This window comes from Arvicanthis niloticus, chromosome 9, assembly GCF_011762505.2.
Source record: "Arvicanthis niloticus isolate mArvNil1 chromosome 9, mArvNil1.pat.X, whole genome shotgun sequence".
NCBI lineage: Eukaryota > Metazoa > Chordata > Mammalia > Rodentia > Muridae > Arvicanthis > Arvicanthis niloticus.
In genome coordinates, this window is record NC_047666.1 from 46,113,586 (window position 1) to 46,138,057 (window position 24,472).

Below are 24,472 nucleotides of genomic sequence, written 5' to 3' on the forward strand. Positions count from 1 at the left end.
GCTACTTGAGAGAGAGAGCGCGGGAGAGAGAGAGAGAGAGAGAGAGAGCGAGAGAGAGAGAGAGAGCGAGCCAGAGGGTGCATAAAACAAGCTAGATACTGGTGAAGACAGAATGAGCCAGAGAATGAGGAGACATAAGATTAGAGCATATTGCCAAAGTTAATATGAAGCCAAGCAGAGTAATTCAGGCAGAAGCAGAGAGAAGCCAAATTGAATCAGTCAGCCTGAAAGATTAGATTGTAAGGAGGCTAGAAGTTTCCAGGCTTAGGTTAGGGGCAGAGAAATAAAGCTCTGTGCTCAGCCAGCCCAAGCTATGTTTTCACACCGCTTGGGTATAGCTTTCATCTCATCCCTTCATCAGAGGAAATAAAAGAGACATTTATAAAAGACATAGAGGTAAAATAAAGGAAATATATAATTGACCTCAGATGCTTTGTTTGATTGATCCTGTGGACCTTCTCTGCTCAGACGGGTTTGTTGGTGGGCTCGGATTGCTTGAGCTTACGTTCTATATTTTAAGGCATTTTTTAAAATGTATGTATTTATTTACTTATTTACTATGAATGACACTTTATTCAGTCATTTCCTTTACAACTGAAACTCTGGGGATGCAAAATTAACATTCTTGCCTGTGAGCTTGTGCTCCACATTGTTCTGCTGTGCTTTGTCTAAATAAGCTTTCATAAGCCAGCTGCCATCCAGTTTCATATAGATCTTCTTACCCACACTTTCACTTGGGAAGACCAAGTCCTCAAGGACGGCACCCTGCACTGCTGCCAGGATGCAGCTTCTGAGATGCTTTTGCTTATCTGTCATACACCTTTTCTCAGACTGGCTTGAGCAGAATCCTCCTCTGAGCAATGAAGACTACATGCTTTTCATTGAACTTTTTCTCCAATTAACAAACTATCCAGACTTGGATTTTCTGGAAAGATTTCAGTGGAGGGGCTGGTACAAAATTTATGGTAGCTTTCTAATTACCATCAACTTCAATTTCTTTGACTGTAGTGATGTTGAGGTCCCATAGCAGTGAGTTGTGAGTGCATCTCCAGCTGTACAGTACCTAAGAAATACCAGACTCAAACTAATTTGACTTCTCACCATTGGGCTTCACAATCTTGGTGTTTGAGCTGAACACAGTTTCATCCTTATGGAATGCTTGTTTAGAAGAAGCTTTTAAGGCATTTATAAGAAGAGGTAAATTTAAGTTTCACTCCTGTTTATAACTTAATCATCATGGAGCACTGAGGTACATAGAAAACCTCATGGGTTCATTTGTTTGAATACTTCATTTTCAGCTTATAACATTGTCTCACAGGTTGTGGAACATCTGAGATGATGACAGAGCTTAGAAAATGGGGATATTTAGGGTAGATCTTAAAGATGACAACTCTACTTCTGACCAAAGCTCTTTGCTTGTCAATCCATCAAGATATCAGCAATCATAGCCACATTCATCCATCACCATGAACCATGCTATGTCTTTCCTGCCATTATGGACTGGGACCTCTAAAATTATGAGCCAAAATTAACCCTTCCTCCTTTAAAGTAATTCTTTGGAACATTCTATCACAGTGAAAAGTATCAAATACAATCATCTTCTATAATTCACTCTTTTGTATAATTAATAACATCCTAACCCTTAGTGGCGGGGGGTGGGGGCGGGGGGGTGGGGGTGGGGACAGGAGTGGTTTGCTCGTAACCAACAGCATGTGGCAAAAAGATCATTCCTAAGATGACTTTATATTATACAAGACTCCTAGAAAATTTATTCTAGTATCTGTGTTTTCATTGATTGCCTCAATGGGATAAGATAGGGCATCATAACTGTCTTTAAAGAGGACCAGGAGACAGGGAACTAAAGGCAGACTCCAGGAGTTAAAGGTAACCTTGTAGATAAGTCAAAAAACTTCCTTGACTCATAGCACTAACGTCTTCAGATAAACAGATAGATGATAGGTAAGTAGGTAGGTAGGTAGGTAGGTAGATAATAGATAGATAGATAGATAGATAGATAGATAGATAGATAGATAGACAGAAATATGATCCCAATAAACTGGAGAACTTGGAGGTAGACTGATTCTTCTGCAACTGAGACTCCACAAGAAACTATAACCCAGATCACACCTTGACTATAGACTTAGGAGTGACATTCAGGGCCTGAGGATAGTGCTTAGTGGATAGTGCTTATGTTGTACAATCATAAGTAAATAAGTTTGGATTCCAAGCACTCATGTAAATGCCGGAGTGACCAATCTTCTCTGTAAGCCTAGAGCTGGTATGTAGAGACATGAGTATAACAAGAGCTTGAAAGTCAGCCAGCTAAACTGAATAAGCAGCCCCAAGCGCATTAAGAGACCATTAAAAACTAAGATAAAGAAACAAATGAGAAAGACATCTTGATACCAACCTCTATTCTTCATATTTGCCTACACTTGTAACCACATATGTGCACACATATATGCAACCTGCCAACATAAATACACACAATAAATGAATAAAAAAAATAAGATGATGTCTTATTTAAAACTGCAAAGCAGGGCAGTGAGAGAACTTTACATTTTCTGAACACAATACTAACTCTCCTGCTGTTCAGTTTCACTGGCTGTCCATGATTTGGACATGCCCAGTGAATATACACCCACCATGCACATTTCCGTACATTAATGCAATGGTCTCATTTCCCTCCATTTTGCTTCAGACATTCACATAGAGTTTTGAATGCTTCCAAGTTCAAAATGTATTGCTAAGGAATACACTTGCCCTGTGAATAAAGAACAGATGTCTACAGCACCTTATAGTAGTTTCAATTTCTGATTAGTTTATAAACTGCAAGGCTTCAGGCTCTTGGTTTCCATGAAGGATAACTGGAAAAATATTCAATGATGCATATTCTATGCAACATTTATATTCCTTCTCATTCCAATGATAAGCAAAACCCCTAAGTGGTATTCACTACATTCCACATCCTGTCTGATTATAGTCCAGTCTATTCTTCCTGCTGCTAGACTGTCATAGAGCAGTCCTGCCTATCTCTTTTCTTTCATATTGAGACCAAGGCCCTCCAGAGATTCCTATGTGTATTAAGAACTTTTGCAAACTGTTCTATACAAACTTTTTGAGATCTAACCTTATCTTTCTGTTGTAGCCAAACAGATTCTATCCCAACATGTGCCTTGTACCTTAGCTCAATAGTTCATCTGTATATTCTATCTTATTTATCTTTCTGTTGCTGTGACAAACCACCACGACCAAAAGTGACTCATGGAAAAGAAAAGTTTACTTGGGTTTACAGTTGTGGGGAAGGCATGGCAGCAGGCAACCATAGCAAGAAGCTGAGAGATCAGATCTTCAAAACCACACATGAAGCAAAGAAAGCAAACTGGAAATGGGTCAAGGCTATATACTATCAAAGCTACCCCCATTAATATGCATCCTCTGGCCAATCTCTGTCTCTTAAAGGTTCTATAACCTCTGCCAAACAGTGCTACTGACCGGGATCAAATGGGAAACATTTCTCATTCAAGCCACCATACCTTCCTAATCCAACATTTGGCTACTGGTATGGTAGTCAATTTAAACTAAAGTCCAGTGATATTTCTACAGATGAAAATTTTCCCTTCTGATTGAGCATTACCAAACTTATAAAGCTTTTGATTAACATTTAAAAAAAAAAATGTATAAAAGTGTACCCTTCCCCCAGCCATGAGCAGTCCTGAGAGACCTTGTTTACCACAACAGACCAAGTGATAGGATCTAGGTGGAGTTACCCACCTTAGCAGCACAGAACACAGAAGCAGAACTGCCCTTGGGCTTGCCTTGAGACATCTCTGGCCATGACCTAGAATGGATTATGGATTATCCCACCCATCTCCGGCTAAAACCAGGAGGGGTTGTGGGTTGGGCCTTCCCCTTTAAATTGAGAGCTGAACATTAAAGCTTTGAGCCTTGATCAGAGAACTTTGTCTTGGCTTCATCTCTTCTTGCCCTCCGTCCCCCTTTCATTCCCAGCCCCGCTTTCAGGTGAACCCTGTTGACTCGTATCCACAGGCGGCTACATAAAAGCAAAAAGGAAAACGGGGTATGGGATAGGGGTTTTCTAGTGAGGGTAATTGGGGAAAGGGGATGGCATCTGAAATGTAAATAAAATATTCAATAAAAAAAGAAAAAAAGAAAATTTTCCATTCTTCAAATCCTTTACAATGAATTTCTTGATATTATCCCACTACCAAAAGTAACATTGTCTACCTTTAATTCCTGTGATAATTTGTTTTTCCTTTGGGGAAATTTCTTCACTGTAGTGGCTGCAGTGTCTGTGACTATGTCTTTTATCCAAACATGTTTATTTAACTATTTACTTTCAGACACTCTTTGTTCAGTGCTGTACGCTCCCCCCACAGTAACCCACCAAACCAGATAATTGATATAACATATTGAACAAAAGTAGCAGATACTGCTTGATACATATGGCACATACATTGTTTATTCTTTATCAAAAGGTTCAGTTATTAACATATTTTACAAATTAAGAAGCTGGGGACCTAAAAGTTTAGATTGTGATTAATTTGGGATCACAGAGTTGCTCAGTGGCCAAGGTAAGGTGTACTGAGAAGTCTAGACAATTCTACTTCTTTTTCTTGTGAATGCAATAGACTTGGGAGCACCAAGCAAAGGTTCTGAAAAAGCTTAAAATTTCCCTGAATGAAAATGATAAAGACCACATCATTTATAATGAGTTCAATTTTCTTCCAGGCAATCTCATTCACCGCTGATGAGCATGTCCGTCGGTACAGCCTCTTTCAGGACATTTAGTTCTAATTTGTCAAATTGTTCAATATGCATTTCATTTGAACAAGCTAAAATTTTATTTAAGAGCATATAAAAGGAAAAAACCTGCAGTAGCTTAAACAAGATAGAAATTCAAGTTATGGCTTTGTGAAAAAAAGTCCAGAAGAAAGTATAGGATCACTAGGAGATGTTTGGAGCCTAGACTTGTACCCTTAACATGAAACCTTGTCATCCAAGATGGATTTACATGCAATCAGCACGAACAAGGAGGGAACAAAGAAAGACATTGCTTTTCTCAGAAAGGAGACTATTCAAAAAATATCCTAGTTTATTGGCTAATAGTAAGTCACATAGCCATAGCTTTCTATAAAGGAAGGTGGGGAAAGTTTTTAGTCTTCTACCTAGGGTGATGCTTCTAGAAGCAAATGAGACTATTAAAGAAAGCAAGGGTGGATACTATGGTGCCACTGGGAATCTCTGTCGAGTATCTAACACAGGTTTACCACATCTATTTCTAGAAGCAAATTTCGTGGGTATCAAAGACAAATGTGGGAAATAATTACTGCAGTACTGCTTAAATCAACTAAATATAACAAATATACTGATTTGCAAAAATTAATGTTGATATGCCAGTGAAATGTAGCAATATTCTTAATACAGGCATGGTTAAACTACATATTTCAGTGAAAGAAAAAAACAAGTACAAAAACATAGCACAATCTAATTTTAAAATAGATATACATGAATAAAATGGGTCATATTTTTCTTTATTCATATATTATTTTTTAATTTGTACTCACCATTATCACTAGTGGTGCATATGTCACAGGACATGTGAGGGTCAAGGGGTAACTTTGTGAAGTTGGCTTTCTCTATATTTACATGGGTTCTGGGGATGGAACTCAGGTCACAGGCTTGCATAGCAATTTCCTTTTTTCCACTGAGCCATCTTGTCAAACCTATTCCTTTATTTTAACGATAAATATGTAGGTTTTTTAAAAACTATAATTTGTTTTAAATTAAAACTTTATTTATTTTTTAAAAAAGCCTATCTTAGGAACTTATAAATATTTCAATATAATTTTTCCTTATCATTTCTACTTCTTTGGCCTAACTTAGAGAGAGCATCAGCCTCATAAATGTTCTCACTTAGGACTGTGAAGGGAGTGCTTCCTGACACTTCTAGGGGAGGTGGTACCCAGGCTAGGTCTCCTGCTTCCTATGGATTCTCTTTCTACAAGATATTTTAGAGCATTTAATAGTAGGAAATTCTTGTGAATCTGCAAGGAGAAATGAGTACTGATTTGTGGTGGTTAAAAAGTACTTCATCAAGACGATCTTTTCTTTTTTTTTTCTCTCTTTTCTTAAAGATTTCCTACATTGCATAAGGCTCAGTCAGCCTTTACCAGACCCCATTCCAGGGGAAAAAAAAAAAAAAACTCAGGCAAAACACAAAATACAAAAAGGTTCTTAATGGCCCTCAAGATATATCTGTGCATGCCCAGGAAACCCTGAGATTCATAGTTCTAAGCCACAGTCTCATTATTAAAGAAATCTGAGAATGCTAAATTAAAGTAATATAGATTTTCTTTCTACAAGGTATTTTAGAGCCTTTAATAGGAGGAAATCATTGTGGATCTGCAAGGAGAAATGTATTCAGGTTAGAAAGTACTTCATCAAGATGATCCTTTCTTTCTTTCCTTCTTGTTTCTTTCTTTATCTCTTTTTTCTTACTTCTTTCTTTTCTTAAAGATTTCCAACATTGCATAAGGCTCAGCCTTTACCAGACACCATTCCAGGGGAAATACTCAGGCAAAATACTAGAATACAAAGAGGTTCTTAATGGCTCATTGTTGTCTCAGTCAGCATGAACTCCTGAAATAAAAATATCAAAGACAAGGTGGTTTAGAGAGTGAGACTTTATCTCTTGCCATTCTAAACATGCAGGAAGCCAAGGTTAGGCTTTAACCATGGTCTGGCTGCAGTGGGGAATTTCTTCCAAGAGGCAGACAAGAGCTAGCCCTCTCCCTATTTTGGCCTCAGGAATTTAGGGAAATAAACCCTTTCATAAGGACTCTACTCTCAATTTTTACCCATTTCTTCAAGACTCTACCTTCTAGTGTTACCTTTGCAGTTGTATTTTAACATAAAAACACAGAGGAGACAGACATTCAGACCTCATCTTTTTATATGGCTGCCTTCTTAACTTGTGGGCTCATACCATCCTTGGTGTATAGGCTTGAAAAGGAATAGAGGGATGGAGCCCTCTTCTCTACAGAACATCATGAAGAACCTATACTCACCACCTAATCTAGTCCTAGGTACCTCCTTCGTTTCAAAAATGATCACAGTGGGACCCACAATTTAACCATATGAGCCCTGTCTGAACTGTGGTTCAGACAATGATGGCCTGAGGAAACCGTTTCATTACTCATCACAACTAGCCATTCCTCTTACTGCCTATTCATTGGTTCTCAGAGGTTTCTCTGTGCTTCCTTCCAACCTCTCATCAAATCTAGTCCGCTCAGAAAGTATTCTGTGTGCATTGCATCTCTCCCTCCTGCAAAGTTATCCCACAATTTTCTTAACTTTGATCATAATGTTTGCCGGGTTATATGCAATATCTCATTTGCTTATCATTCTTCACCACTGGAATGCAAATCCGTCAGTGATAAGAACTTGAGGTGCATTTACTTGTATAACTTCAGGGCCCCAAATAGTGCACAGGATAGAAGAGATGGAAAGATACATAAATAGAAGAGACTTATAGCAAAAGCATCTTACCTTTAGGATATGCTGCAAACTAGGGACCTACATCACAATTTTCTAGTCAGTTAACAAGTTACTTTCAAAATTAGGGCATCTAAGATCTATTTATTATGAAAAAAAAAAGTTGCATGCCCCAAAGCACATTTTAAATAAGGTTTCAGAATTTCAAATGGCTAGCCTGAAATAAAAAATAAAAGAAGAAGAAGAAGAAGAAGAAGAAGAAGAAGAAGAAGAAGAAGAAGAAGAAGACAACCAACACACATCTCTAATTTAAGTGAAATACTATTTCTTATAAACCCTGCTAAATTTTCATATCAGGATGCAAAATATGTATTATTTTCAATTTTAAAAAGTGCTTATTGTTTTTCATTAAGTTGAGTCTTCAAAAATATCTAGATAATTCCTAATTAGCAGTACCTTGTTGTCAGGCTCAAAGGAAATTCCATCTCCCCCAAATTCTGGAAGTTAGACAAAGGTCAGCATTTCCTTAGGAACTGTGAGGCAGTTTCCCTCCTAACAAAAGGAACAATTTTTCTTTATCAATCACAGAAGGAACAAATAATAACTGTCTGTGCTATCAGCACAGACTATCAGCATACCAATCTGGCCTCCAGGCCCCCTTGGCATCCCAAGCACCCCTTACACATTCCAAACCCCATGCTAACAACCTGGCCTTCCCCTTCAGTAAAGTTCTCTAGCTCCTAGGCTTCTCTTTCTCCTTATAACCCTGCTATTCTGGCTAATCTTTCTCTTGACCCATCCTAGTACCACCTCTTGCTCCTCTCTGTCTTACTCTCTCTCACCCCTCCCTACTTTCTCTCATGGCCAAGTCTAGTCTGCTGGCCATGGTGGTCCTACTATTTTCTCTCTCTGCTCTGAACTCTTCTAGATACTTGTACCTGTTTTATATAAAAACAATCTTCCAACTTAACCATGCCTTAGAACAATCATGTCGCCAGTTTATGTATCTGGTGCCAAAACCATGAGTTAAATATATACATCTGGTGTCAACACCCTCATTTATATACTTGTGACTGTCACCTTATTGGGAAAGAGGATTTTTGCAGATATAATTATGTTAAGATGAGATCATAACTCTTATAGATCAGTTCCTACACATAAAACTATCATCCATATGTAAAAATAACAAACATTCACAGAGAAATAATGTCGTGAAATGATACAGAGTCAGAGTATCCAGAGTTAGACAACAATATCAGAAACAAAGAGAAAGGCATAAAAGAGACCTGCTCCAGAGTCTGTAGAAAAGTGATAGTCCTGCCCATAGACTTCAAATCCTTTACCATTAAAAGTGTAAGAAAACAATCCTTGTTTAAAGACATTATTTTTGTGGTAGTTGGTTATAGCAGCCCTTGGGGTACATAGGCACAAATTGTTCCACATCATTCATTTAAATAAGTGAATCTAAGCCTTGAGGTCTCTAGTTCCAGTTCTTGAGAGCCAAAAGGTAACATCTTGAAAACTATATGATGAATGAACCACTCAGGTAAATCTGAGACTGGTTCATTACAGGAAAATTATGCTACTCTGACCAAAGCTGCCTGGATGCTTTTGGTTTCCCCTAACTTAATCAAACATCAAGCTCTGTCTCCCTTGTTCTTTTCCCCTAATAGACTGGGAAGCGAAAAGCAAGCATATGTATTTGGTTCAAAACTAACTTGAAATGGTCAACAATGATTTTAATGATAAAGCCGTGCTAGCTGAGCTGACATACCATGTCCCAAATTGTAGACCAGAGGGACTAGAGTCAGCCAAATGACTTCCCTTTGAATAGAGAGAAAATGGAAATTCTGACAAGACCCTTATCTTGAATCAAAACAAGCAGGTGTTACAACAATGCAAATGACATGTGTTGCCAAAAGCTGTCCCCTCCAGTTTTGGCAGCTCATTCTGAATGCTTTAGTGTGTCCATTGGCTCACAGCACACCTGCAACACAGCCGGTCAGAGGTGGGGGTGCTGAAGATTGTCAAGAGTTGTTTGGTTTGATAAATCCTTACTTGGAAGGTATAGTGGTATAGAGGTGTGCTTTAATGTTCCTGGGTAGAAATTTTAATCCCCGATGGATGTAACAATGTTAGGGGCTGGGGCCTTTAAAATGTTATTAAGGGCAAGGGTAGAGCCTTCGTGAGTGGGCCAATATCACTCATGTGAGAGTGGATTTGTTATTGTGAAGACACACATGCTGAATCAGTCTTCAAAAGCCTATTAGAACTTTAGTGATTTATAGAGAGAGAGATTAGAATGTTGGAGGTTTGAGGACTAATTACAAATTGTTGTCCTGGGCTATCTGAGCCTCTGAGTATGATTTAACATGCTTGTGACTTTCATGTGAAACCTTTAGGGATGCCTTAGCTTCCACAAATCCAAAAGCTGACAATGGTATTGTATAGCATAATGCCAGTGTCTGGATATTAGTACACAGTTGATCAGTTAATGTTGCCATCCAAACCAATAAACATATCAGTCTTCACAGGATTTGGGGGTTGGACAAACTTGAGGTATGCTTTTCCTTGGTATATAAACAGGTCCAAGTTAACTTCTGTGAATCTCAGCAGCCTTATCTATAAAATAGGTACAATAATACTTACCTTACAGGGGCTACTGGGAAACTGAATACAGTGAATGAAAAATCATCCATAAATCTTAGGATGTTATTCGTGTATATTTCTTTGCCATAGACTACACTCTAAGCCATAGGTACTTTGTTCACTGAACAAACTCAAAGGCACCTAAGAGTTTGTGAACTTATTTCCCCAGCCCACCATCATCACTAGCCAGGCCTTCTATAGCTTGAGCTGTGCACAGTGCAAATGCACAAGTGAATTTGAGAGAGGGTTACCTGGACATTTTGAAAATTATGCTGTTCCCCATTCAGTGTGTTGAGATGAGTAATTGATCAGTTAATGGAAAATCATGATCAAATTGGGAACTCCTTTTAAATGATTCATATGTAATGAATTTTATTATAACAGAATATATTAATGAAACTGACACCAAAGCCTTTAATAACGGCAAAGGAATGAAACACTTTTTGAGCTAATACCCCTTCCCATCCTACCCTCCCACTGGGACTGGAGCTCATGCATGTGTCTACCCCTGAGTAATAACCTAAATCCTTATGGCAAAGCTCTGATGTGTGGTTGGCAACAATGATACAAGAATCACCATTTACCTTACACAAACCATTCAGATTATAACTGGCTCGAATCACAGGTTTAACTGCTTTAAAGCAGCAGTCCTTTATGAACCTGAATGTAGACTCAGCCCCATTTTCTAGTTTCCTCCATCCCCAAGCTGGTGGCGTCACCTTACTGAAAGCAAGTGAGAAGTCGCTTTTTAGCTGCTCAGATTTGCCATCTCCAAAGAACCAACGGCTCTTTTTCTGTACTCGCATCAAATCTGTTTGCGAAACATTTCATTGAAATCAGTAATGTCATAGCAAATGGAGTGGGCAGTGACACAACTGGATCTTGGCAAACCACTTGCACTGGGATGAACAGAAGGACCAGAATGAGACAGAAAGCTGGCTGCTGCATGGAAGCAGGTGGCATTCTTTGAACGTTAGGCAATGCGCTCTGCAGGGGTGCAGGAAGCACTGCTGAATCCCCTGGTAGACAGGAGATCCTAAGGTTTCTGATGCAGCAGTCTGTCTGAGAAAAAAAAAATGTGTTCAACTACTTGTAATGAAACGCGGAGGCTGGAAGAATTAGGATGGAGTAAATGAAGCCCGATTGAGCAGAGCTGAAGCATTAGAGGCAAGACTAAGAGCTCTGAAGCTCTTTCTGAGTTCCATGGTAGGAAATAATTTCTTTTATCTGCTCTTTGAAGACTGGGAGACTCATCTGGTGATGAAACTTCTGTCTGTCTCAACCTAGGAGGAAAGACATGCCCCGGAAGGATCCTGAAAATTATCAGACCATATGTATCAGCAGACAGCTGAGCTTTTCCCTCAATGAATAAAGGGTCGGCCAGCATTCCTGGAGGAAGTCCTCTGGGTCAGGCCACTGTGTTCATCCCCTGCTCAGACCCACAGCAGATTCTCAGAAAGCTTTCTTCAGTCACTAAGAGTCAGAAAGACCAAGAGCAAGACCAGCAGTACCTAACAGCTATACAATTCTTCCTTCAAACGGTACTGAGTGATGGTAGAGATAGTTGCATTCATGCTTAACAGTACTCTAGGAAGATAGTTTTTTAAAGAAAGGCTGTATGTTCATGAACATACTGCCATCAAAAGAAGAGAACTTGAATCTGAAATCAAATCCATCGTATGATAAAGTTGTTTACAGCAGGCAGTAGAAAGAGAGGCAGAAGGGAGTTTTCTTCCTCATGGGAGTGTGATTTTTAATAATTGCAATTATTTAAGCAACAGTCTTAAAGAAAGAGACACCAGCTTCCACTTAGCACCAAAGTACAATCAAAAAAGACCTTAGATTGTCTGAGACCAAACAAGCGTCATTGCCATTATCTGGACTAATGTAGGATGACATCACAATGGGAGATGACAACGTTAAGAAAAGAAGGAGTCACGATGAGTGGCTATGTTTCCAATGTTACTTCTACAACTGAGACTTCTGATCTATTGTTTCATATTTCAATATCTGCCTGAGAAAAAAAATCTATCATGCTAAAATATTGCTTATACAAAAGGCCAAACTTTGAGAATTAAGTGTTCAACAGCTCATACATCTTCCCCATTATGATCAGCAAATGTATTCTTTTCCTTGCATCAAACCAGTAGATTAGAATGCTTTTGATAATACTTGGCCCTTTTGGAAGATTTACTTATGCATAATTCTTCCTTTCTTCAGCATTTTACTGATAGTGGGTGGGATGGTTTATTTTAACTGTTAACATGACAGGATCTAGAATCATGTGGAAGATGTGCCTCTGGGCAAATTGTCTTGATGATATTAATTCATGTAGGAAGATTTGTCCACTTAGTATGGCTCCATTTCCTGGATGGAATCCTGGATTGTATGACTATGGAAAGGGAACTGAGCAGTATGCATTCATTCATTTCTTGTTTCATCTGACTGTAGATGAAATGCGGCCATCTACTTCACACCCTTGTTATGATGAACTGTAATCTAGAACTGTAAGCTAACACAACACCTTTGTTCTGTAAGTTGTGGTAGTCAGAGCATTTTATCACTGCAACGGGGAAAGAAACTAAGACACTGAGACTCAAAGTATAGAAATAGCATCTTGACTGTAACCAAGACACAGCTTTGCTCAAGGTCACAAAGCTATTTATAAATATTTGAATGAGTTGGTTTCCATAAATATTAACTTGGTTAGAATAAAACAAAAGAGCAGAGGAAGGAAACTCTGGCCCAAGCTTAATATTTTATGCTGATATACTTCAAAACACTTCTGCTAAGTATTAAGGAGATGACCCTAAAACTATAGAAATGGAAAGTCTCAGTTCGTTGACTCATTAAACACTTATGGGTTGAATATCTTCTATAATCTCTCACCAGTCCTATATATACTGCCTGCCCATTTGGACTGAGGTCAAGGTCTCTAAACTAGGTCCACAAATATTCCGCAAGTTACCTCCTTACCAATTGGAAGTAGAAAATTTTATTTACATCTGTTAGTTTGTTTGTCTAAAAAAATAGGCTTTTGTTTTCCATTTTCTTTTCAAATTATTATTTTAAAAGTTAACAACTGGTAGTAAAAGGGACCATGATTGAAATCAAAGAATAATTAGAGGTTATTATCCATGGGGAGCCAACCTCCCTCCTCCATGTGCTCTGACCTTTCATATCTGGCTTTACTAAGAAAAATACCCCAAGATGTGTTGGTGTTGTATTTGCCTTGTGAACTCACGAAGACTATCTATAAATAAAAGCTAATGTTCTGCTTCTTGCTACTTAATTTGCAGGTTGCTCAACAGTTTCAAAGAAAGACAAGTACTTAATGACTAGCCACTGTGCGGCAAGCAGAGGAGCTCAACATAGGTCCATACAGGGAGTAAAACTCCCCATTGGCAAAGGCTTTGAAGAATTTTCTTCCTTTCTTTTTATGTTTTTATATTAGCATACAAAGTAATAAGTCTTATTATGCCTCTTTCCATACACATATATCATTGTATTTTGTCCTAATTCATCCTCATCACCCACTGTTCTTTCCAGTCTCCCCATCCTCACTTTCTGATCTCCTTCATCTTTCCAAGTAGTCACCTTTCTTCACTGAAGTCACATATATATATTTTTTATTACCCTGTATTCCCTCCCTTCCTTCCCCTATCATCAGGGTTTTTCTTAATTTTTTTTTCTTTCCATTTGCCTTGTTTCTTGATTACACATTTAAAGATAGCATGATGCTAGAAAATTTGAGGGCTTTTGAAAGATTTTTAACCTAGGGATCAAGTCTATTAGTTTTTTTAAAAAACAATATTACCGCATCCTGAGGCTAACTGGGACCAAGTTGTGGTTCTTTTTCTTTTTTTATGAATGTAATAAATAAATAAAATGCCTTTTCACAGAGCTGAGATTAGATGTCCAGGATCCAAAACCCTTATAGAACTAAGGAAAATGAATGCTTTCCATCATAAGAACCTTGGGCATAGTGCACAGACTGTATCTTGGCAGCACAGTCCTTGGTTAGATGTGATTATAGCCTTTGATTTGCTCCACCCTGTGAAAATTCTCTGAAGAATTTAGGCCAGCACTGTCAGATAATTGTAGCCTTTGAAGGTTGACACACAAATTCACACACACACACACACACACATGCACACACACATACGCACATATGCATACACATGCACGCACATATGCATGCACACGCACAAGGCAGCACACACACACCTCTCACACACACACACTTTTTTTTTTTCCTGGCCTTAACTTCTAGGCTTCCTCTGTAAAGATGACTTATTTGTGAAAAATAACTGCACTTACTGAGCCATATCCAACCTCCCAACCCAGCCAAATCACTTACATCCTTCTCCAAGATCTAGCTTAGTGAGTTTTCTTGATTCTCCCCACACATGCCTTCTTCTCAACCTACCAGACCTAGCTCATAAACCTCATCCATTACCACTGCCTAGCCTGACTACCTACCGGCACTTCAACCTACTCTAGGACTCCATCAGAACCTACCCTTCCTGCCACCACTCACAGGTGCTTAGCCCTGTGAGTCTCCCAACCCTCACCATCTACATACCCTCTGCAACCTGAGCCTAGGGCCATAGTCTAAGTCTAGTCTGACCTACCTTTCCTGTGTCAAAACTGAGATCAATAGGCTTCTGTCAGGATCCTCCCTACCTATCCCCCAACCCACAGGCCTCTCTCCTATAATAGTCAACCTTTTCATGTAGCCACATCTACCTCCACATGCCAGACTTGAACCTGTAGACAGATCCTATACGGCCCAGCCCCCACTGTCCACCTGACTTCATTCCACCCAAGCCATTTCCAAAGCCACTTCAGGGATAAACCCAACTTTACCATCTATGCACCATACTCTGAAGCACCCAATTTCATTATAAATTTTACTGATGGATTTAAAAACACAAATTAACCTCAATTCATTAGTAGTAGGTGATTTCAATACCAAAACTTCTGGGACACGTTGAAAACGGTATTACAAGAGGAATGTATATTTCTAATGCCTACATTAAAAACAATCAGAATGACCACAAATAAATGACTCAATGATCCAGCTCAAATATTCGGAAAAAGGACCAAATCCAAACCCATTCAATGGCAATAAATAATAAAAATCAGAGCCTAAACCAATGAAACAGAAACAAAAAAGCAATTCGGAGAATCTAAGAACTAGTTTTGTGAGAAAAGAAGTGTGGTTGACAGATTATTGGCACAATTAACCACATACCCTGGTACTTACACTAATATTTAATTAGCTAATATATGTCAGTAAAAAATAGGTCAATATATATGTATGTATATGTATAATTACCTCACTATTGCTAAGTAGAATATGATAGAGGTTATAGCATGTCACTTCTGAGATTTGTCCATACAAAGCTATGACTTACATTTTGAATGTGTCTCGGCTCCTCTTGGACAGCTATGGGAAGTCACCTTTGTCAATTGTTTTGAGAAGCTCAGAAAAGATTGCTGCAGAGCAGGTCTTTTATGCTGTGCCATGTGACTGAGCCTTGAGAAATCTGTAGCCACATCAGATTGGTGTCTTACACCTTGACTGTGAACTTGCTTAGGCAATTTGCTTCTGTATTCTTGACCCATAGAAAGTACATGATCAAAGTGTTCTCTGGATTAAACCATTATGCTTTGGAGTAATTTGTGTGCATCAATAGGCATTTACCACAGTAACATGCTGCTAGTTATCCTAGTTTGAAGCAAAACACTATCCTTGCAAATAAAAGAAAAAAACAAAAAGAGGTAACAGAATCAGAAAAAAAGGGAAACATTACGACAGACACCAAATAAATTCAGAATATTATATTGGAATACTTTAAAAACCTGTACTCCATTAAGCTGGAAAATGTAAAAAGAAATGGATGAGTTTTTAGATTCAGCCAAACGACCAAAATTAAACCAAGACGAGATCAACAACAGAAACAAACCCATAAGAAATGAGAATATTGAAATTATAATAAAAAGTATTCCACCTTAAAAACCAAAAGTCCAGGGACAGATGAATGGAATTCACAGGAGAATTGTACCATTTATGAGCTTTCAAAGAAAAGTTCCAGTCAAGCCTTCCTAAACCAAAAATAAGAAAGAACAAGTAAAAAAGGAGAGAGCACCCCTAAACTCGTTACACACCCAGTGTTACGCTGATATCAAAACCAGAAAAGACACAAAGAAAAAAGTTAGAAGAAAACTATAGACCAATATACCTGAAAACAGAGACAAATATGATCAATAACATAATTGCAAACAGAATACAGACAGATATATATCAAAAAGATTATCTGCCATGACCAAGTTGCCATTATCTCTGAAATACAGGGATGGTTCAATGTACACAAGTCAGGACACATAATAAACCATATAAAAAGACAAAACCACATGATCATCTCAATAGACACAGAAAAAATGTTTTAAAATATGTCTTTATGCCAAAAGTCCTAGAGAATATAGGGATAAAGGGAACATATAACAACATAATAAAAGCTATATATGAGAAACTCATGGCCAAAATCATCCTAAATGGAGAAATAATTCTGATTTTCACAGGGAAGCAATCCCTCTGAAATCAGAAAAGAGACAAGGATGTCCACTGTCCCCATTCTTTTTCAGTATTGTGCTCGGATGCACCAGCTGGAGCAATAAGACAAGAGATGGAAATTAAAGCGATAAAAATAGATAAAGAAGTCAAACTATCCCAAATGCAAAAAAATATGACATTACATATTAGAGATCCCACAAAAAAATACCAGAAAATTTCTATAAATGATAAATTCAGGAGTGTGGCAAAAACAAACAACTTGCAAAAAATCAGTAGCCTTTTTATACACCAACAACAAAGGTACACGTAACGACAACAAACATGCACACAATGAGATCATGGATACACTTCCATTCACATTAGTCTAAAACTAAATTCTGAGAAATAAATCTAAGGAAATGAAGAACCTATATTATAAGAATGAAATAGAGAAAGGCATTAAAAAATGGAAAGACATCCATCCTCATGGATTAGTAGAATTAATATTGTGAAATATTAATTCTCACAAAAATTAATTTTACTTAAAGCTGTTTACAGATTCAATGGAATCTCAACCAAAATCCTCATCTTATTTTACATAGAAGCATTAAAAAAACTATGCTAAAATTCATTTTGGAACCACAAAAGACCCCAGAGAACCAAAACAATCATGAGCGCAAGGAACAATGCTGGAAGAATTACCATTACAAATGTCAAAATAACTTACAGAGCCCTAGGAATAAAAGCAATATGGTACAGTCATTAAAACAGACATGCAAACCAATGAAACAGAAGCTCTACCCGTGAGTTTACATAACTTCAGCTATTAAGTATTTGACAAAGATGCCAAAACATAATCTGGAGAAAAGTAAGCATCATCAAAAAATGGTGCTGAGAAAACTGGATGTCTGCATGTGGAAAAATGATATTATACTTGTATCTATCACCTTGCATAAAATCTCTAAATGGATCAAAAAATTGAATGTGAAATCTGAAGCTGATAGAAGGCATAGCCAGTGCCCTAGACAATACAGGTCTAAAAAAGGACTTCCTGAATAGGACTCTATTTGCCCAAGAATTAAGACCAACAGTTGACGATTGTGACTTCATGAGTCTAAAAAGCTTCTGCACAGTTTAAAGAAACAATCAACAAGGTAAAGAGGAAGTCTACAGAGTGAGACAGAATCTTTGCCAGGTATATATCTGACAGAGGATTAATATCAAGAATACATAAAGAACTTGAAACACAAAAAAGTTTTTTTTTTAAGATATAAAAATTGTGCCTAGAATCTGAATAGAGAATTCTCAAAAGAAGCAAAAGAAATGAATTTCTTAAAAGAAATATCTCAAAAAAAATGTTCATCACCACTAGCAAATTCAGAAGTGCAAATCAAAACAATTTTGTGATCTCATCTTACTACAGCTGGTAAAGAAAAGATCATTCTAGGTAGGATCACAAATCAGTCTAGCCACTATGAAAATCAATGTGGAGAGTTCTCCAAAAGGGAAAATAAATCTCCCATATGACCTAGCCATATCTTAGCATATGCCAAAAGAACTAGGCATCCTATTCTTTAGATATGTGCTCAGCTATGTTTATTGCTGTTCTGGTTACAATATCTAGGAAATGAAGAACCTAAATATCGTTCAACAGGTAAAGGGATAATAAAAATCTGATGCATACACACTATGGGGTACTACTGAGCTATAAAAAAATTAAATAAAATCATGTGTTTTTCTGGTAAAATGGATAGCTAAAACTATAAATCCAGAGAGACAAATGTCATGTTGTCTCTTACCTGAGGCTCCTAGATTTATATCTTTAGGTGTGAGTATGAGCCTGATGTAACCACAGGAACCAGGAATCTAAAAAGTGACAATTACAGAGTGCAGGTGGCATGGACGAGCAATAGAAAGATCAATACCAGGCTATAAGTGATCTGATCAGGGAAATGGGGAAAAGGGAGGAAGACTCTAAGGATAGAGAGAGATATACAGAGGAAGGAGAGAGTAGGATAAAACAACAGTGAGGATGTCTGAAAAGGCTTAAGAAATCATACCTAGTATTGATTATCTTTCTAAAATGTACAATACACATAAGTCGTTGTGTAAATATACATATACATTTTCAGTGAATTTTTCTTCTTCTAAGCACTCCCTCTAAGAGCTAAAGACCACCTAACAAAAACACCAATACCAGGCATGAAAAAAGTCCTTTTGACTTTATGGTTGGAAGTGCATTGCAGGCTATTTCTACTGCCCTTGATTGTCCCCAGAGATGGGAGGTAAGTTCTGATTGTTGAATACACAATATAGACGTGATCTGTGGATTGCTGTCTATATGCACATGAGGGCAGGCACAAGATAAGGTGAGAGCCTGTGATTGGGCAGTGGAAAAGGAAGGTGGGCTGAGAATTTACAGATGAGTACAGAGAGTACAAAGAGACAGAAAAATGGATGGAGAGGAGAATATAAGATGGAACCTATAGGAGAGGAAGAGGAGCAAGAACCACACATTCCTGGAAGCCATAAGTATTGGGGATTTCTTAGAACCATGATTAAATAAGTAGGGTGCGTTTGCCACATCTAGGTGTGTAGCTTGTGTTTATATCAATTGAGTTTGAGTTCATTGTGTGGACATTTTATGGGTTGAGAATTTACTAATAAAAATCTGACTGATAAATTACAAGCCTCTAGTGTTTTGACTTTACAGGGTTACTAGGATTTGTGACCGCTAACCACAGGGGCCACATGGCTGGGGATGTGAGCAGAATCCGCAGCAAGACAACCTTGAGATGGGGAGTCGTGGCATGAGGCTAGCCATGGAGGCTAGCCATGGAGATCAATGGGGCCAAGGAATAGCCGGCGATAGTGTAGGATGGTGCTTTTATGTGTTTCACAGTACAATGGTCCAGAAGCCTCTGAGGTGGAATAAACTTCAATGTCTCCCCCCATACCAGAAGGGGCCATGCAAAGTTGCAAAGGAGAGAAGCAACTGATATTTCTGTCATCAATTAAGAAAATGCCTCCATAAGATCAGTCTATAGGCAAGCCTATGTGGATTTTCTTAATTAGTGATTGATGGTGGGAGGACCATTGTGGGTTCTGTGATTCCTGGGCTGGTGGTCCTTGGGTCTATAAGAAAGCAGTCTAAGCGAGCCATGATGTGTAAGCTACTAAGCAGCCGTCCTCCACAGCCTCCGCATCAGCTCCTGCCTCTAGGTTACTGTTTGAATTGCTGTGATGATTTCTATTGATGATAAAACAGTGATATGGAAGTGTAAGCTGAGAGTAAACCCTTTCTTCCCCAACTGGCTTTTGGATCATGTCATTTCATTGTAGCAATAGAAACCCCAACTAACACAAAAATACTTTAAGAGCCAGAGAATCGTGGAGTTTGTTGTGAGACAGTGTCTCCCACAATGCCAAAAGCCACATATACATAATACCTCACCAGTGTGATTGCCTGAACATGACCCGAACAAGGATAACAATAAACAAGCCAAAGCGGACAGGTGAAAAAGCCAGTGGTCACAACCCTATACAAAGAATCAGAGGCTACAAAGGAATACTGAGAGCGAGAGAAATAGTGTCATCTATGGAAGAGCATACCAATTGACTATCCAATACCAAATGCTCAGTCCTGAAAAAAATGCATACAAGTATCATTTTACAGAATGATAGATTTGTATTTTGGGATATATATGTACACATATACATACATACATGCATGCAAAAAGAAGCCATGAATTTGAAAGGAAGTAAAGAGATTTATATGGGAGGCTTTGGAGGGAACAAAGGAAATGAACAAACTGTAAAATTACATTCTAATCCTAAAAATAAGACAAAAAAAATTTTTTTTAAGGAATAGCTGCACTTATTTAAACTAGTCTGCTTTTTGAGACAGCTTGGCTATCCTCATTGCAACAATGTTCAGAAATGGTCTGTTTGCTTGGTCCCAGCACACATCCTGTCATCCCATCCAATGGTTATCAAACAAATAAAGACCCCACAGAAGTCCTCTATTTTCAAAACCAGGGAGTTGAGTATCTGAAGGAAGTGTGCCTGTTGTCTGTTGGTGTTAAGCTCAAAGGAAACATGGTGACTTGACTTTGCAGAATGTGGCATCCCCCCTTCACCCTGACAGCTCTTGTAATAGTTCCCCGGGTTAGAAGCATGATCCTCAGAACGTGAAAATCAAATTCTATATAATCCGCTTACAGTGGAAGCAAATTAAAAGCTATTTTTGTACATTTTTTGAGCCTCACACATGGTTTCCAGCACAAATGAAATTTAACACTCAATCCCTTCCTTGGTAGGTGACCAAAGGGATTCAAGCTTACCAAGAGCTTCTTCCAGTGAGCTAAGAAGTTCACTGCAGCCAACAACTGTCTAGTAGAAATTTAAGTGACATTTGCTTATGTTTTCTAAACAAAATCTGTTTCTGGTTGTGTGCTGGTCAATGATCTCACTGAAAATCACTTAAGGAATTCAGATTGCATTATCTCAAAACACAGCATACCTCTAAGCTCTTGCTTAGTTATAAAACTATTACAAAGGCAATTGTAAGCCAAGAAGCTGTGTGCTGCCATGTTCACAATTCTCTGACTGTTCACAGCCTGTCTCAGGGTGTAGATAGTATGCATCTACGCCACACTGACCATCTACAAAAAACTACGCAGGCTGTGTTTTTATAAACTAGACTAACCACTCATATGAATGGAAAGATTGCTTCTCCAAGCCAATCAAAAATGTGCCTGGAGATAGTCAACATTTACTTTCGGTTGCTCTAATTACAGACAGACAAACATTTCTAAGCGATATGGCCTAATGATCAAGAGTCCAGACTTGGGGCTGTGGACATGATTCATGTCAGTGAAAGTGTTTTGTGCTTAAGCGTAAGGACCTGAGGTCAGATCCCGAGGATGGATCTAAAATACATTGCTGCATGCACCCGTAACTTCACTCCTGGAGGGCTACAGAGTCAGCGAGATTGTCAGGTCTTGCTAACTGGAACACAGTGAGCCCCGGGTTTGTGAAAAGATCTGATTTCAAAGAATCAAGCCACAAATGATAGAGGGGGTGAATTGAGTCTTGAGTCGCCATAGAAGTGAGCTTAGGCTTAAACTTGTCCACCCATCCATCAGCTTCCTCGGTTGTTGAAACGGCTTTTGATGTTTAACCTGTAGCTGTTTGTTTGTCTTTGCAGATCCCGTCTGCCCTCCCACCCTCTTCTTATTGTGCAGCAGAACTCATGGCTGTCTAGTACAAACTAACTACCTGGGGTTGCCCTACCCCACATCTCCTCCAGCACATTTCTGATTATATTTGAATTCTTATTTATTGATTTATTTATTTACTTTTAGTGCCCACCACCACAGTTGCTTTCATGAGACTTATAAGCCAGAGAGGGTTGGCTTATTTCTTAGAGTCCAGTTCTAGCACCTACACTGAGATGAATGTAACTTTTACGCCACTCTGAACTAGAAATCAGAAGATTAAGATTTTAGCTCTCAATCTATTCTTACATGATCTCTGCTACAGTCTCTTAATAGAAAATCAATTCCTAAAGCCCATGGCTATATTACTTTCTAGGGTTACCATGACCAAGTACTATAACATACCTGGATGAAAAGCACACACACAAACTAGCTATCTCATAGAAGTCAGAATTCAAGGTCAGGCAAAGTAGAAACCTTCTGAAGGCTATGGGAGAAGGATCTATCCCAGAAGTCTCCAAACTGGTAATCTATGGCTATCCTTGGCTTACAGTGGGCCAACATCTCCATATGTCTCTAATTCATCTTCTTTCCTTCTGCATCTGTATATAAACTTTCCAGTTTTATAAGAACAGTAGTAATGGTACAGTATAAGCCAATCATATTTTAATTAATTATATCTACAATGACCCTATTTACAAATGAAAGTCATATTTCTGCTAATTCCAGGATTGGAATTACTGGACGTTGGCAAGCCAGCATATGAATTTTTGAAGGGACACATTTCAGTTTTCAGGGGACACAATGACAGTTCTGATATAAGCTGATGTAGGATGGAATGATAGAAAAGCAACTTGTAGACTGTAAAGTACCACAAAATGCTAAGGAACATTAGGCCTTAAGCGAAGGTACTTGGTGGAGACTGTTTACTGAACCTTATGGTATAGAGCCATCCTGTTGATTAGCCAACAATAACACTGGCTAGAACTGGTCTTTCTAGATTCATAAAATCGCTTTCATTTTTCTACAAAATGTTTTTTTTTTCTTTCTTATTTATCAGTTTGCATAAAACACCATTTAATGCTTAAATATTTATGTTGTGTGGGTTCCATAATAGCTTAATTTTCACAAAATAATAAAAAAAAGATACATTATCTCTTAATGCCGGCTGGGTTCTCTTTTTGAAAGTCGTTTGAATTTTCTTCTCTCCAAGACCAAACTTAGGTAAACGGATTAGGGGCTCAGAAATGACATGCAGCGCTCGAAGGGGAAACGTGACAGGAGAAGCAGAGTGTGCGTGGAAACTACCTAAAGCTTTTCAATTACAGAAGTCCTTCCAATGCTCCAGTTGATGGAGGAGCAACAAAAAGGGAAACCAGCAGAAATAATAGTCATTATTCTCCCTCCGGAGGGGAAAAATGAGCAAAGTTTCAGATTTCATTTGGATGATTACCCTAATGTCAGCATTGAGCCTATTTTCTTCCCTGAAGAAACTGACGACAATAGTCAACTATTGCTTTCACAGAGAACAGCAACAGGACTATTTTAATACCTTTGGAAGATTATTTTTTTAATTACATGGTATATTTGCTTCCTGTGGTTGATATTACAAATCACCATTGGCCCGATGGTTTCAAACAACCAAAAGTTCTTCTCTCACGGTACTTAGGACAGTAAGTATCAATTCTGGCAAGGTGATATTATTTCCAGAACCTAAACCTATGAATTCATTTCTTGCCTCTTCCAGTGCCTATGGCTGACCCAGAACTCCTGAATCAATAGTAATATCACTAGAGTCCCTGTCATCTCCTCTACACATCTTTGTCTCATCTGTCTGAATTGTCGGGTTTTTTTTTTTTTTTTTTCCTCTTAGGGACACTTTATGGAGCTGCTGTCAACCAGAGTAAGCCAGGGTCACTGTAAAGACTTTTGTAGCAGGGAGCATTCACACGCCTGGGAACTTAACGTGGATACCTGCAGTGCGTAGGGGTAGCTTCAGCATTACGACATGCTGAAAATCTCACACATGATCAGAGAAAATAAACATTGAAGTATAGTTTTTTTTTTTTGTTTTTTTTTTTTTTTTAGATCATTAGTTTCAAGTTATTACCCAAGGCTTGGAGTGCTGAGATAGATTTTTAGGAATGTTGAGGAAGGAGAGGTAAAATGAAGTACCTAGGTCTTCCTTCTGCAATGCTTTCAAGACACTTTCAAGACAGCTTTCCTCAAAGAACATAGCTGGCAGGGGCCAAGTCTGAGTTATCATATGTCAAGGAAGAACCCAAAACCCTGTATATAAGAGTGGCGAGGGCACAGCCACAATTGAGCTATCTATTCTCCCTCCCTCCCCCAAGGCTTATGGACCATCCCAAATGAGAGGGTGAAATATCCAAGAGGCAGAGCTGAGGAGGACAATAGCAAAAGCGTTGTCTTCTGCATATAACAACATAACTGCACTTATCAAAGTCACAGCCATGGTTGCCTACCTAAGCCTACAGAAGATCAAGCTAGTCAATAGTTTAGTATG